The sequence below is a fragment of the Parasteatoda tepidariorum genome, chromosome 10 (assembly GCF_043381705.1).
Source record: "Parasteatoda tepidariorum isolate YZ-2023 chromosome 10, CAS_Ptep_4.0, whole genome shotgun sequence".
NCBI lineage: Eukaryota > Metazoa > Arthropoda > Arachnida > Araneae > Theridiidae > Parasteatoda > Parasteatoda tepidariorum.
In genome coordinates, this window is record NC_092213.1 from 37,912,179 (window position 1) to 37,929,012 (window position 16,834).

The window sequence follows — 16,834 nt, forward strand, 5'->3', positions numbered from 1 at the left end:
ACCATTTACGGTACGCAGCACCTAAGTATGAGTTTCTTTAGTATTTAGCAGAGCAATTTTTTGTTGAATTTGAAACATTTGTTAATCATAATCTTTAATAAGTTGATCATAATCACATAATCTTTAATCAAGTTCCCCAGTAAGAAGACTTTAAAACAAGTTCCTGAGCCCTTAAAAACTTCGAATTATAAAAACTGTAGTGCAATAATTAATTGTACAAAGTAGCACCTGAGAAACCCAGTAATTTGAAATCTCAAACCTTCAATTTCTATAAGCATGGGCATACCGATAAATTTCTGGTTGCCACAACATCTTCTGGGACCCAGCTTAAGTTTAGCAAATTTCATAACCTGTAAATACACGATTAACTAGTTAAGATGAATCGGTTGGTGGAGCTTCGCGCCAAATACGGACCTCCCACCAATATCCCGCATACCTTCTGTGTGTATTTCTCTTTTGGCAAAGCGCTGGGGAGGTCTTACATCGGATAAAGAAATGACATTAAAATCTAGATTTTTGAATCGTGTTCAGCCAGGAGATATTATACTGTTCTGGCTGATCAAGGTTTTGTCGTCACCGATGATTTTGCTAACAGGGGAGAAAATTTAATAGTGCCTGCCCTTCAAAAAGACGTAAAACAAATAAACAAGTTTGATATCATGAGATCAAATAACATATGTAGTGTCAGAATCCATGTTGAAAGAGTCATCAAACAAATTAAACGATACCATATCCTGAAAGGAGTGATTGCCATTTCTTTTTTAATAAATATAGATTTTGCCCTAATGATTTGTGGAGCTTTATGTAATTTAAATGATTCTATTGTAGATAATAATACCAGAGAGTAAGGAATTATTTTCTTTAATGGTTTTATTTGGAGAATTGGTGCATGAAACTTTCAAAGATAGGTTCATTAGTAGTTTTGAAGTTATTTTTTTTATATTGTATAAGTTACTTTAACAATTTTTTTATATTAATGGATCAGCTTATAAGTACTACGGCACATTCTTATATTTTTTAAAACTAACTAAAAAAATTTTTTTCTATTTCATTTTAGAGTTAAATCAGTAAGTTATCTGAAATTAAAGCTGCCTTTATGTTATTTAAATTTTTTAGATTACCTAAGGCAATCTTATTTACTTTTTTAAAATTTTGATATCCTTTAAAATTTTGATATCCAACATTAAGTATATAGTTGTGCGATAAAAAGAACTATAGATACATTTAATGAATTTATTGTTTCTTTTTTATTTAATCATCTTAACGGAAAAGTAAATGTTATATGTATTTAAATAATTATCACATTAAATAGATTTCTTCTTGGAATTTAGGAGCTACAATACGCTGTCTCCAGTTCTCCTGCATGGATATTTGCGTGACAAAAAACGACTAACATAATTTTTTTATTGTTGAACTTGTGTTCATCATTAGAGAGTCAGAGTTATAAGAGAATTTCCTTAGTCTTAGCAGATGTAAGAAATGAAGTTTTCAGTAAAAAAAAAGTCAATCCTAATCAATTATAAAAATAAAATCTTTAGAGACTTTGTTCCAGCTAGCAGAATCGATTATTGTTATTTACTTTAATAGAAAGCTGGAAAGAAACTAAGAATTAAATTTAAAGATTTTTCGATATCTTATTTGTAATTGATTTTTTATTTCTGGATTTCAAACTTAAAAATAGTAGCGAAACATTGTACTATATAAAAATGGATCCCTTTTATAACGTATATTCAATTTCGCGAAACAATATTGTTCGATATTGTAAAAACGTTGGGGAACGTCGATCGATATCTCTCAGCATTTACAAACACTGTACAATGTCGACCGACATCGTCAACACGGTATTCAAAAAACGAATGCTGTGCAATGCCGACAATCGCCAAAATTACGTTATTTGAGAAATTAAAAATTAGTTTTTTAAAATATTCATGCCTGTTTGTAACCTGGAAAAAGCTGATAACAAAACCGTTTTAGCTTGTTATTACCAAAACTTATTGAATTTTAAAATCTTCAGCTTAGTTATTAATATTTAATAAGTTTGGGTAGGCAGGTATATTTTACTATTATTCTAGAAAGTAAGCTAGAAAGTAAATAGTTTTAAGATATTTCTTCTCTTTTTCAGGGTACAAGCAGCCATTTATACTGTGAAATAATTTTAATATTTTAAGTGATTTGTGCAATAATTTTTACAGCATCTACTATGTAGATTAAAATTACAATATGTTTAATTTAAAACGATAAACTTTTTTGCTGTGACCTTTTAGTATTATATAATCTGTAATTTACTAAAATAGTATGTGTGGAATACAAAATTCCTTATCTTCATAGCATCAGGTTTGATTTTAAGAAAACTGATTAAAAAGAGAAAAAAAGCAATATTTACGCTGATATTGTCATAATAAAATAACCGGAGTCACTTTCTAAGATTTCTGATTTAAAAAAGGGTAAACATGGTAGAATAAGCTGCCATTTAATTTACTTATGGCCTTTGTCCATTAAAGTGTTGCCAAAATATCTATTAAGGCTTGAACGGTTGTCAAATATGTAAATGAAATATAATTTTTATTAAACAGTAAAGAATAATATACTAATTTCTATAATTTATTGTATTCTTTAATACAATCAATTGTTTCTAAAACAATACTGTGTCAGTTGAGGCAAACTTAGTCTTCCTACCTTCCCGGGCGGTGGCAAGAACTTCACCAAATTTTTCAACTTCTTCTAGTCAGCTAGTTTCTTTGAACAGTCTGAAGGTAGCAACTGCAAAAAAATAAGACATGAACTATGGTTAATTTTAATATTTTTAAATTAAAAGACAAATAGTTATATTGAAAACATTACATGAACCAAAGTAGACATAAGCATAACGCAAGTACTACTAACAGCATTTATGCTAATCCCTAGGTTGACAATTCTTTGGTATAGAATCAGAGCAGTTTTTATGTTTTCAGGAGCACTGGGCCTGTTTTTATATGGGGGCCTTTTGCGTGTAAGTTTATAACGTATGGAAAATATTATGTGTTATAATATAATAGATGGAAAAAAGTTTTTCTTTGAATAATTTTTAACTGGAATTTTTTTGAATAATTTTAGGAACAAATCCGAAAAATTCTGGACAGTTGGCAGCTATGATATATGTACCCAAGGAATATTATCAGGAGAGATACCCTATTCTTTGACATGAGCATATAGGAGAAACGGTGAACAAGTTCGTCATATTTCAAGTCTTTCAGACATTTTTTCTGTCCGAGAGGAGCAGACAAATTGTTATAGTGCACAGAACCAATAAAAGTAAACAAGATCTTTGGGAATATCAGAATTGAATAATGTGATATAATTTAATAGTTAACAAACTTGGACTAAAAAAAGAGGAAATTGTCGTAATTCTGGCAAATATATATGTACATATCAAAACCCCTTCCGAAATTATGTATTACTTGTTTAATGAGCCATTCGGTTCGGTAATAAAATTTTCATGATTCAATTCTTTTTTTTTTTTTTGTAATTTAAACATTATATATTAATTAAATACATTAGACGTAATATTAAATAATAATTAATCATATATATATAGTTGCAAACTTGTACGGTTGAGAAAAAAACTTCTTACTAGCAGCAACATTAGAGATCTTATTAAATCAATCTAGTAGACATACTAATTCTTCAATTTATAATTTCGAAAAAAAAAAAAACATTTCTATCTGCCGTGACATATTAATAATTAAAAAATATGCAAATATGATCTATCTGTAGCTCTTAAATTTTTAATTAGTTTAAGTATTAAAAAATATTTTTCATGGAGCGTACAGGCTGGCAGGTGTGAAAAAAATATAAATATAAGCATGTCAGAAGGCTTAACTCCTCCAAACATACTATAAAATTACGTCACTGTTCGTGAATATGAGAATTGAATAATGTGATATAATTAAATAGTTAAGCATCCTGGACATGAAGAGGAAATCGATGTAATTCTTGCAATATATAATTATATATATTAAAAACTGCACATACCTGCCAAGATCAGAGAATTCGCTCACTTCTACAAGGTGCATTAATTCATCTTCAGCTGGTTTGAGTTTTCGGGCTCGCTTAATCGAAACAACTTTCATTCCACTTACATTATGCGCTAAGATTTAAATCTTTAGAGACGAAATTAGATTTAAATATAAGAAGACAAAAGATAAATAGACAATGATAAACAGCATCTTAACGGGTTACGATTACGGTTCCGAGTGGTATAACGTAGGTTTCAGTATTTAGAGAAAACGATCGATGTTGTGATAAAAGCACGATTAAAATATTGTCCGGGTGTTGTTCGGATATATCTAAATTTATATTTTAAATTTATTTTTTGGAATTATAACAGTTTGACGTCATTTTTTGTCTTTTAAATGATTAATTTTGATTTAAGAACACAATAAAGCTCAAAATGAAAAGTTTTACAAACAGACTTTTAATGTGAAATCGACGGGAATCGTACAATATCGTACACACAATGCCGATTTTCGCCAATATTGACAATGTCGGTCGATGTAGATTAAAGCTGTTACAAAATCCCTGTGCTACTTGGGTTAGAGGTGCCACTTGAATAGGGGAAGTTATCCCAAAGCTCGAGGAACTTCCTACATCAGATCATTTTGCTTTTTTCAAATTGATGTGCGAAATAAGAGCAAAGTTTATGAGACAAATAAATATGAAACAAAAACTTTTTTTTTTAAAAGAACTGTTACATTTAAATTGCGAAAGGTTTGATGACACAAAAACAAGAAGAAACAACCTTTTTATGATAGATATTGCACTTCTAATTCTGAAATTCAAGCAGCTAGGTTTCTCAATGATACTTAATTTTTCACACTTAAAGCTGAATTTTTATATTTTTATCTCTGGTATTAAGGTATATAAAAAAAAATTACTTTCAAGCAAGAGGTATACACAAAACAAACTGAATAAAAGTTCAATGCAAATAAAACATTAACTATAAGTTTATTCACAGGTGACTAAACTTATAGATGGAAATATGTATGCAGATTTTCTTGCGAACACAGAGATGCATCCATAAAAACAGAGACTCAATTCGCCAATTTCACCTAGAACCAACTACCTATAAGTAGGGCCCTATAAATTATGCGGAAATTTTTTAAAAGTTATGCGGCGATTTTTAAAAATTATGCGGCAAGGATGCGGTGTCTTTTAAAAATTATGCATGCAAGTTGCGAATGACCCAGAAAACAATTGAAACTGAAAAAAAAATCTCTTAAAAAAGTTCAACTTTCTATCCTGCTTTAAAAAAAAAAAAATTTCAATGAATACAGTAAAGATTTCAACTAAATTACCTTCTTATGTATTGTACATCCATTTTCTACATCAGAACAATTATTAAAGTTTATTAAAATGAGAGAAGTTAGTCCAGAAGCTGCGCTTTCTTTCAAACTCTGTCTTTGTTTTGTGAAAATTTGGCCGTAGCAGGATACAGCTCTTTCACAATCTACTGAATTAGGAAGCACTGAGAGCACTTGTCGTGCTTTTTTTGTAAGTTCTGGAAATCTCTCTGAATTCCAGAATCTAATTAAGTCCTGGTTTGAACATTCTTTTACATATTCTTTGTAAGCAGCATACTCGAGTTTTATATCTTGACCACTCATTCCTGGAATATTCTTGAATACATCGTCATCTTCAATATTGAGGTTGACTATTTGTTCTGGATCGAAAACTCGAGCAGCTTTCATGAAGTTAAATGCAGGTTGACTAAACTTGGGCTCGCGTTTTTTGAATACGTCTAGTTCTGGAGAGTAGTAAGTATTCAACTTTGCAATTGTTTTGTGAAACACTTCTTGAAGAAATACGTTGCGTGAATCTTTTCGTGAGTATGATGCCTGAGAATTACATCGAAGTTTAGACCGCAGATCAAAAATCTTATTGTAAGCTTTGTGAATAAATACACCACATGTTTCGAAAAAGAGAAGAGTATCTATTAATATCTGAGCGTGTTCTGCAATGAACTGAAAGTCTTTGCAAACGTCCACCTGTCCATAAAGATTCTTGGAATTGAAAAAGAAGATATTTTTCAATTGAAAAAAAACCCTTAAGGAGAAATTTATCTGGTAAACGAATACATTTTGCTGAAAAATAAAAATTATACAGATATGCTGCGATCACGCGGAAAATTGTAAATTATGCGGATAATTGTGAAATATGCGGGTTTCCGCATCTTCCGCATCTTCGCATAATTTATAGGGCCCTACCTATAAGTATTAAAGAAAACGAAAATTAACAAAAGCAAATCTTTATTCATACATAAATTAGAAACTTATTTTTTGGTAACTAATCAAATGTTAAATATTTAATTAAAAATGAAAATTGATGACAGACTAATATCAATACCAAACAAATTGTGTAAACAAGAACTTACATGTACTTTTCGCCGCTAAGTATAGGATTTGTCATGTTCACCAGCCCACATATAATAATCAGGATATCCTCAATTAAATCCATCATGTGCCAAGGTATTGGACCTTTTATTAATTTGATAATTTTTAACCTTTGGTTAAGTCGTTCGATGTGCACTCTCAGAAGAAATTACCTTTGTCATCGAAACTTGACTTTCTGTAAGTTGTGCGCTTTGTTTTAAAAATGGGGACCTAAGAAGACTTACATGATTTTCTTTATATACTTCTTCAATTTTAAATCCTTTGTCTATCATCACAGCATCCACCAGGGGCTCTAACATTTGAAGTACGTTGCTCTGACAAATGATGTAGGTGTCACTGGTTCGCCCACCATATGCTTGCGTCACGAAGCAGATAACGCCTCCAGGAGAACAGGCAACTAAAAGCTTAACAGTATGATCTGAACAATAGAAGCTTTATAGTGTTATCTAAATAGTAATTTATATAACTTCTAATTCTGCAATTCAAGCAGCTAGGTTTCTCAACGACACTTAATACCAGAGAGGAAAATATAAAAACTCAGCCTTTCAGGTTAAATATTAAGCATTTATTAACCACATCACAAACATATACGCTACATACAAAATAATAAGTTTAACAGAGAGTTAGGACTACACGTCCTTTTGCAATGGGTTTTAGCAGAGAAAGATGATGTGTTCAGTTCGGATCTCACCAGAGAAATGAATTAGCCACACCTTTAACGTACAGTGATTGGCTAGATTTAATTTGAAAAATTAGATTATTGGATTAGAATTTTGATAGACAGATTTTAGTTTAAGTTCCCGATTCTGGGTTTCAGTTTCAATTTTAAAGTTTCACTTCGTGAAAATTGTGATTGACAGATAAAGAAATGTGAAGGTAATTATGGATCACCACAATGGCTTTTGATTTAATTTCATTGCATCTATTTGACTCTGAAGTGAATCATATGAATGCGGCTTTCTGTAGAGTCAGTTGAGGTTCTCTCAACAGACGTTCTTGTAACACTTTATCATCGCGAATTCCCACTACGACACGGTCTCTTATTAGAGATTCTTCTTGATTCGAAAACTCACATGATGCAGTAAGTGTTTTCAACTGAGTCAAATAAACATCAAAGGATTGGCCTTCTTGCTGCGAGCATGGAAAAAATTATTGCGCTCAAATATAATATTTTGTCTATGAATGCAGTACTCTTGGAATTTAAGAACCACATCAGTATACTTTTCAGACTATTCATCCACATGAAATTTAAAAGTATTAAATTCTTGAACACCTTTATCTCGAAGAAGAACGAGGAGAATGGCAATTTTCGTTTTATCAGGCTTATCATCTTTTTCAGTAGCAAGCATATAGTTCTGAAATTTTTGGTTAAAGCGCTTCCTATTTTCCGCAACGTTACCAATAGAAAAGCTTATCTCTGCTTTCGGCATAAAGCTTTCAATTGTTTGGTTTTATCCCACTTGACACCTTGTAACGTTAAATAAACTCTATTGTAGAGTAGAAAATCTGAAATGTCCAAATCTTAACCTATAAGAAATTCTCGATGAAATTCAAGTCCATGGCTAGGGCGGCTCTCATTGGTTTGTTGTCGCACTGCGATAATTGGTTGCCGTGTTCGGCCATAGCTGAAGTTATTTCCATAGATGTTATTTTCTTTTTACCAAATTTAAAGTGGTCCTGCTTTTATTTATAAATTTTGAGCAAAAGCAGGTTTGCAGAATTACTCCAAGCAAAGACAGTTTTGAGATTTTTCTCTTCTGATAAATTACCAGGGCATGGAACATCTGCTTGACCACAAAATGTCTCTTCAGTGTCAGCCAAAGAATCTGTAGTCTCCCAAATATATTAATTCGATACTTATCGATGAATATAGGCAACGAATAGAAGTTTAAGCGAATAAGTCTGATAATTTTTCCTCTTCAAAGGCTTATAAAAGTGGAAATTTAATAGAATAATAAAGGAAAAGGATGTAATAAATTTTGTATATATTGTCACAAAAATAACCATTTTGAAGCAAAATGTTGTATTCCGTTTCAAAATAAAGGGCAATCAGGAAAAATTCCCTGTCATGAGTCACACGGGGTAAGTGCGGTGTAATCAAAGGTCATTCGATTGAGATGAAATTCTATGGAAGTAAGGCTTTAATGAACGATGACTCTTTAAGCTTTAGTTTTAAAAACGAGAGCAATAAATGAGAGTATCGCCTGACCTGCCAACTTCAATTTTCTCAGCATTAGCAACTTCAGTTTCAGATCTTAATAACAATAGGTCAAAGAATTTGTTTCTGTGAGCACTTGTGCTCAGTGGCACCACTGTCCAGATATTAGTCACAGGTACGCATGCCTTCATGAGTATCAGCAAGTAGTGCTTTATTAACATCATCAGAATTTCAATTTTTTGTCATGTGGCCCCATTCATTACAGCTGTAACAGTTTTCTCGTTAGTTCTTGTTACTATCTCGTTAGTTCTTCCATCCTATTTGGTACTTCAGGAAATATTGGCTTGAACTTATCCTTAGTTTTCGGGGGTTTCATTGATTGATTCTTCATTGAAATCATTGTGTCGCTTCAACTTCCTCTTTTCAACAATAAGGCGTGATTTCACAATTTTTGTTGTACTTCAATTTCATCTCTTTCTAAACTCAAAATTAAAACTTCATATTCTCTTGGTAGTCCCATTAACATAATGAGGGAAACTGAATGTTCCCAAGTAAGAGTTCATACTTTCATTAATGCTCTATTTAACATTAAAAAGTTCCTTCATTAACTGTAGAGTGTGCAAAAGACCAAATTTCGTATCGATTTTCTTCAGTGATACTCATGCATTTTTAGCACGTTGTAACGTATCAAACTATATAAATAACAGTTCTGTTTCTTATAAAAAAAAAACTTTTATTCACAAACAGTAACAAATATAAAGTACCTGTAACGGGATGGTAAAAATATTATAAAGCAAACTAGAAAAAACCCGTAACTGGTTATATGAAAACTCAAATTCCAAATATGTATTAAAAAAAAATTGTTCTAAAAAGGTCTTCTAATTTTATTGTCTGGTTTTATATTTTTTATTTATCTCTTTATGTGTATATTATATTTAAGCTTTTGCTAGCCCGTTATTTTTTTAATATTTTTACTTATATTCATGCTTTTGCTGGCCAATAAATTTTATAATACTTTTAGAATTTATAATGTGTACAGTCCGTATTGTCAAGGTATTTAACTTCAACCACAAGAAATAAAAATGTTTGTGCCTTCACATTCACCTTTTGCTCTTGATCTTATTACGTTTGTTAAAAAAAAATAGGACTATACTCTCTGCTTTAAAAAGAAAGTTTTTTTTTTTAACCTAGTGGCTGGCGCAGTATAGCAATGTCTGACTCTTGTGCCAATAAACTTGAATCAACCAACCAACCTTTTTCTCTTCATTAGTCAATTCGTTTGCAAAGCCAGAATCAATTGCTTCCCAACAATTCTTTTGCACTAATACTGCTCTTGTATGGATGCGCCATGTCTTAGAATTACTTTGGCTTAGCTTGGTTATCTTCGATTCATCCATGCTGCTTCGGCAATTAAAGAGTTATTTACTGCTAATTTTTCTCAAAAAATGACTCAAAAACTCGATACGTCAATTACGAAGAACTTCTTGCCTATAACGTGATGAAAAAATGTATGAGTTATTAATTAACGGGAAACTAAAAGAGCAATTAAAAGCTGGTTGTATAAAAACTACTAGGTTTACAATTTTTATTAATCTGTGATGTTGCCAACAAGAAAAGTATAATTAAGAAATGAGCTGTTTTAATCGTGATATTAATCAATGAATAAAGAGAGAAGCTTATAGCTCACATGCTCGGGTATAATAAGCATTGATACATTGATTTCTATCAGACTTTCTTCTTTTTCTTCCTTACTAATATTTGCAACATTTAAGCCACAACCTAAATTCGACACACCAAGAAAAATTGCAGAGAATTTCCTTATTCTTAGCAGATGCAAGAAATGAAGTTTTCAGGAAAAAAAAGTCGAATCTTAATCCATTATAAAAATAAAATCTTTGATTCTGCTAGCTGGTACGAAGTCTTTAATCATAACTCGTTAAGATAATGGTGGTAAGGCTTGTTATTTACTTTAGTAGAAAGCTGGAAAAAAAACAAAGAATTTAAGTTTAAAGATTTTACCATATCTTACTTGTAATTGATATTTTTATTTCTGGATTTCAAACTTGAAAATAGAACTTGTCTATTGCCAATTTTGTTGTGTTCCAGACTTTTTTTATTTTGTATTACCCTGTAAACTGCAAAATTAACAGCATAAGTCCATATAACCGCATCACAATAAACTTTTGCTTCTGCTAACTGCCCCTGAGTAAGGTAATAGTAACTGTGGTTGGTCCTAATTTCACCATTAGTATCTAGGATTTTTGGGAAATCTTTAATATCAAATGCCGAAATATTTTTATGTTTGAACGGACACTTTTTTTCAACTATCCCTTTCCCGCAACAGGAACCTGAAACATGGGCATCAGGCCAAGCTCCTAAATGTGGAAACTTGTTGCTAATGCAGAGGCCACTCTTGCGATTCGTGTAGACACCTACATTCACAGTGCAACTTCATTTTTGCGCTCCCATTTAATTACTTGTGTGCTTATTTCAAGACTGAAAATTAAAAAGAAAATTTAATCAATTTATTAAAAGCAAAAGTTAATGAACTTCAAAACCAAGTAAATAATTACCGAGAAGAGATGAACTTTAGAGCACAGGAACTAGTTCAAATTCTTCTTTAAAACACCTCTCCAAATTTTGAAACTATAATGCGGCAATAATGCCAACATTCACAGCTGCTTTGCTATTTGGTCAGCAGTTCAATCTCTTTGCGACTCTTGTAGAAGTAGCCTTTCAAATAGCTATCGTCGTCTGGAATGTTGTGGTTAATAATGTGCTTACTATTGCATGTTTTTGATACATTCAGCATACAAATTATTCTAATTTGTCTCTTAAATTTGTCAGTTAAGTACCCACATCAGACCATTTTCTTTTTTTTTCAAATTGATGTGAGAAATAGCAGCAAAGTTTTCCAAAAAAAAATATGTAACAAAAACTCACTTTTTTAAAGAAACTATTGCATTCAAATTGCGAAAAGTTTGACACAAAAACATTATGAAATAACCTTTTTATGATATATAGTGCACTTGACTCAAACAATACTAGCTAGAGAAATGAATACGTACTGAATCTGATATACATAAATAATAAAATGATAAATGATCTCTTCGCATTTAACGGAGCATCACAAGATACTTGTAAAGGAAGATTTTCGTTATAATGAGCTAATACTGCATCACACGTTAAAAATTGTTTGCACTGCTCAAACAGCTTGTTGAACTCATCAGATCATGACCAGTGAACATTTTTGTTTAAAAGGTTGTAAAAAGGAGATAATAAAGTGGAGGAATTTTTTATGAATTTAGAGTAATAATTAAGCAACTCTAAAATTGGATGAGTGCCATTTTTATTTTTCTGATTGCTTATAATTTCTCTAGGGTAATGGATACCATTTTCATCAATCGTATGACCCAAAACTTCAACACTGCTTTTAAAAAATTATAGTTTAGCATTATACTTCAATAATCTTGTTATAACCGTCTATAGTGTAGCAAAGTTTTCATCTATTGTGGCAGATCACATGTGTATCATCTTGGAAACGTAACTCTGGGTATACCTTGTGTAAGAGATATTTAACGTATATTTGAAAAATATCTTTATTTAATCGTATTCGAATCGAAACTAAGCACAGAAACATAATAATTCCAATCGCCTTTGAAACATTTAGCTGCTTACATTCGGCCATCTTATAAATGGATGACCCCATCCATGAAAACAGCAAAAATCAAGAGTCAACTAAAGTACATAGTCCTCTAAATAGGAAGGCAATTTTGTTGGTCTTTTCTGTTGATCATTTAATTCATCTCTAGATGTGTCTTCAGAAATCTGAGACAGAACTAGCGAGTCGGTGATTATCGATTGTTCATTTTGTGATACGTCATCATCATTCACAATATGAAATAATTTCATTTGAGATACATGAACAGTTGTAGTGTAAGCCCGTTTTGTGCGGCCTTGTCCAGATTTTCTAAAATCTGTGACTTGATATACATCGGACGACAAGACCTTCATTACTACAAGAGGGCCTCTATAGCGAGATTGAGTTTTTGTACGCAATCCAGTTTTCTCAGGAAGTCTCTTTACAACGACTANTGAGATCTATATAGTCTTCCCCACTTCCAGAAATCTGAAACTCTACAGGTGCGTTATCAGCCTGGGCATGAAGAGGAAATCGATGTAATTCTTGCAATATATAATTATATATATTAAAAACAGCACATGCCTGCCAAGATCAAAGAATTCTTTAACTTCTACAAGGTGCATTAATTCATCTTCAGCTGGTTTGAGTTTTCGGGCTCGCTTAATCGAAGCAACTTTCATTCCACTTACATTATGCGCTAAGATATAAATCTTTAGAGACGAAACTAGATTTGAATATAAGAAGACAAAAGATAAATAGACAATGATAAACAGCATCTTAAGAGAGTCTCAATATACGCTCGATAAGGGTACGTATTATTTGAATTAGTAGAAACCACGCGATCATTTAAGGATACATCTACTTGAGAAAATAAAGAATGTAGAAAAAATTCACAGGTCATATGATATCATTTGCAGTAGTAAACGTATTGCCAGCTTTTACTATTTTCGCTTTCACATGTAGTTGCGTTTGACTGAGATCTATATAGTCTTCCCCACTTCCAGAAATCTGAAACTCTACAGGTGCGTTATCAGCCTGGGCATGAAGAGGAAATCGATGTAATTCTTGCAATATATAATTATATATATTAAAAACAGCACATGCCTGCCAAGATCAAAGAATTCTTTAACTTCTACAAGTTGCATTAATTCATCTTCAGCTGGTTTGAGTTTTCGGGCTCGCTTAATCGAAGCAACTTTCATTCCACTTACATTATGCGCTAAGATATAAATCTTTAGAGACGAAACTAGATTTGAATATAAGAAGACAAAAGATAAATAGACAATGATAAACAGCATCTTAAGAGAGTCTCAATATACGCTCGATAAGGGTACGTATTATTTGAATTAGTAGAAACCACGCGATCATTTAAGGATACATCTACTTGAGAAAATAAAGAATGTAGAAATAAATTCACAGGTTCTATAGTATCATTTGCAGTCAGACGTATTGTCAGCTTTTACTATTTTCGCTTTCACATGTAGTTGCGTTTGACTGAGATCTATATAGTCTTCCCCACTTCCAGAAATCTGAAACTCTACAGGTGCGTTATCGAAAACGTTAAAAAGTGGATTAAAATGTATCCACTGCCCATTTTAAATAAGTGTTTGAGTTGCAGGTAAATTAAAAAGTTCTAATTACTCCAGACTTCGCGCATTCGGGTGAATCTTTCAAAAGAAATCTCATTTTTTACGGGTCGAATATATCGCGTCCACTCACTTAACGTGCTTTGGAGAAAATGAATCTCTTCTGTTTCTTGCGCTTTCTTTTATACCGTCCTTTCCCTACCATTGACGGTACTTTATCAAGGGCTTTTTGTGTTAAATTCTCCCCGCTTTCTTCACTTCTTGTTTTTAGTGCTTCTTTAAAATTTTCTCCTGACAATACACCCGAAGCGACACGACTACCAGTTACTAATGCTTCTTTTGCAACAGTTCAAGCGCATCTTCCAAACATTGTTTTTTATACCATTTTTTTCTAATCTGTCATTGAATTCTTGCTCTCGTACTTTTATCTCTGATAAGGCGGCCCCAAAACTTTCAGTCTTAGGTCTCAAACTATCATTTTCATTCTTTAGTCCAGTGATGACGGTCGACATTTGAATCACTTTTACTGGAAAAGTCTGAACAGGAATCTGGTTTAAACCAACTAAATTCACATTGAATGCTTTTTCAGAAAGACTAATTGGTTTCTGTAAAAGAAAATATATTAATTAGAACCGTTTTCAAATTCCGTTTAAGTTTTCATAAACGCTTATATTAAGGCATGATATTTCATCAAGCTTGGAGCTACTGTATGTGGCTAGACCATCACACATTCGCCCATTTCATGGCGAATGTGTGATGTTCATTACAGACTGTTCAAAATCTGCCGGATATGTAGGCTGCGGTGTCGTGATCGCTGTGTGATGATACCTATAGCTATAAAATCCCAAATATTTGCTCCGCCTTCACTGCTGAAGCTGTTTCTATAGTCATGGCACTACAAATAATTTCTTCGCGCTCTACTCGGGTATTTTGAGCCAACTAGAAAAGTTTCACTGTGATACTCATCCAATTTTATGTTTTATTATACATACCTTGTTTCCAAAGAAAGCAATTTTTATTTTTGTCATCGTTTTCAGTCACTTTAATCGTTTCAGTATCGTTTTCAGTCAAAGAGTTTTTGGTTTAGAGGGTAACATTTGGTGCTTTTTTATTTTTGTTACGGAAGCACAGTTTCTATCTACGGATAAAAGTAACAGCTTCTCGTTGCTCCAAAAAGGTAATGAACTCATCGACTGAGGGAATCTCTTCTGTTTTTTGTAGCAGTTCCAAGTTTTTGCGTGATTATTTATCGAGTTTTTTAGCATTATAGTTTGTAAAAATGTATCAAATAGAGCATCTTGATTTTTCAACTCCTTTAGAGCTCTTAAATTTTATTTAAACAATCAATCATGGCGCGAATTTCCTTTTTCGATTTTCTTAAAATTTCAAAATGGATTGAATGTGTATATCTACGACTAATTTTTTATTGTTATATCTTGAAATTAATGCTTCATATAAAGAAGTAAATGTATCAAAAGTAGAAACAAATTCTTTAACTTCATAACTTTAATTTCATTCAAAGAGGTTACGGTATGTTATTACACTTAATGATCGGTAGTTGACTTGTCGGACATAAAGCGCATCGAGAGCATATTGTGGCGTTCTTGAAGACTCAGACAACCTGCCTCCTGATAAAGCAGCGGTAATGGGGTCCACTTCGGAAGGCTCGTTGCAATACGTAGTGCTGCGTGATACGCAGTGTCTAAGATCTTGCGCTCACCGTTGCTAGCAAGGGAGTGAAGGTGGCAACCAAAGTTTATAGGAAATGAGTTTATTCAATCGTAATATTAATCGATGAATAAAGGGAGAAGCTTGTAACTCTCATACTCAGGTATAATAAACATTGATTTCTATCAGACTTCCTTCTTTAAAAGTCTAATAAAAAAACACTCAAAAAACTTCGACACTCAAAAAAAAAAAAATTTGCAGAGAATTTCCTTATTCTTAGCAGATGCAAGAAATGAAGTTTTCAGGGGGAAAAGTAAATCTTTAAAGACTTAGTCAATCATAACCAAAATCAATCATAACCCATTAAGATAATGGTGAAGTTTTTTATTTACTTAAGTAGAAAGCTAGAAAAAAGCAAACAAAGAATTAAGTTTAAAGATTTTACTATATCTTATGTGTGATTGATTTTTTTTATTTCTAGATCTCAGACTTTAAAACAGAACTTATCTATTGCCAGTTTTGCTGTGTTCCAGACTTCTTTATTTTGTATTTCCCTGTAAACTGCGAAATTAACAGCACAAGTCCATATAACCGCATCCCAATATACTTCTGCTACTGCTAACTGCACCTGAGTAAGGTAATAGTAACTGTGGTTGGTCCTAATTTCGCCATTAGTATATAGGATTTAAGGGAAATCTTTATTATCAAATGCCGAAATATTTTTATGTTTGAACGGGCACTTTTTTTCAACTATCCCTTTCCCGCAACAGGAACCTGAAATATGGGCATCAGGCCAAGCTCCTAAATGTGGAAACTTGTTGCTAATGCAGAGGCCACTCTTGCGATTCGTGTGGACACCTACATTCACAGTGCAACTTCATTTTTGCGCTCCCATTTAATTACTTGTGTGCATATTTCAAGACTGAAAATGAAAAAGAAAATTTAATCCTTTATTAAAAGCAAAAGTTAATGAACTTCAAAACCAAGTAAATAATTACCGAGAAGAGATGAACTTTAGAGCACAGGAACTAGTTAAAATTCTTCTTTAAAACACCTCTCCAAATTTTGAAACTATAATGGGGCATTAATGCCAACGTCACAGCTGCTTTGCTATTTAGTCAGCAACTCAATCTCTTTGCGACTCTTGTAGAAGTAACCTTTCAAATAGCTATCGTCGTCTGGAATGTTGTGGTTAATAATGTGCTTACTATTGCATGTTTTTAATACATTCAGCATACAAATTATTGTAATTTGTCAGTTAAGTACCCACATCAGACCATTTTCTTTTTTTCAAATTGATGTGAGAAATAACAGCAAAGTTTTCCTAAAAAAGTTATGAAACGAAAACTCA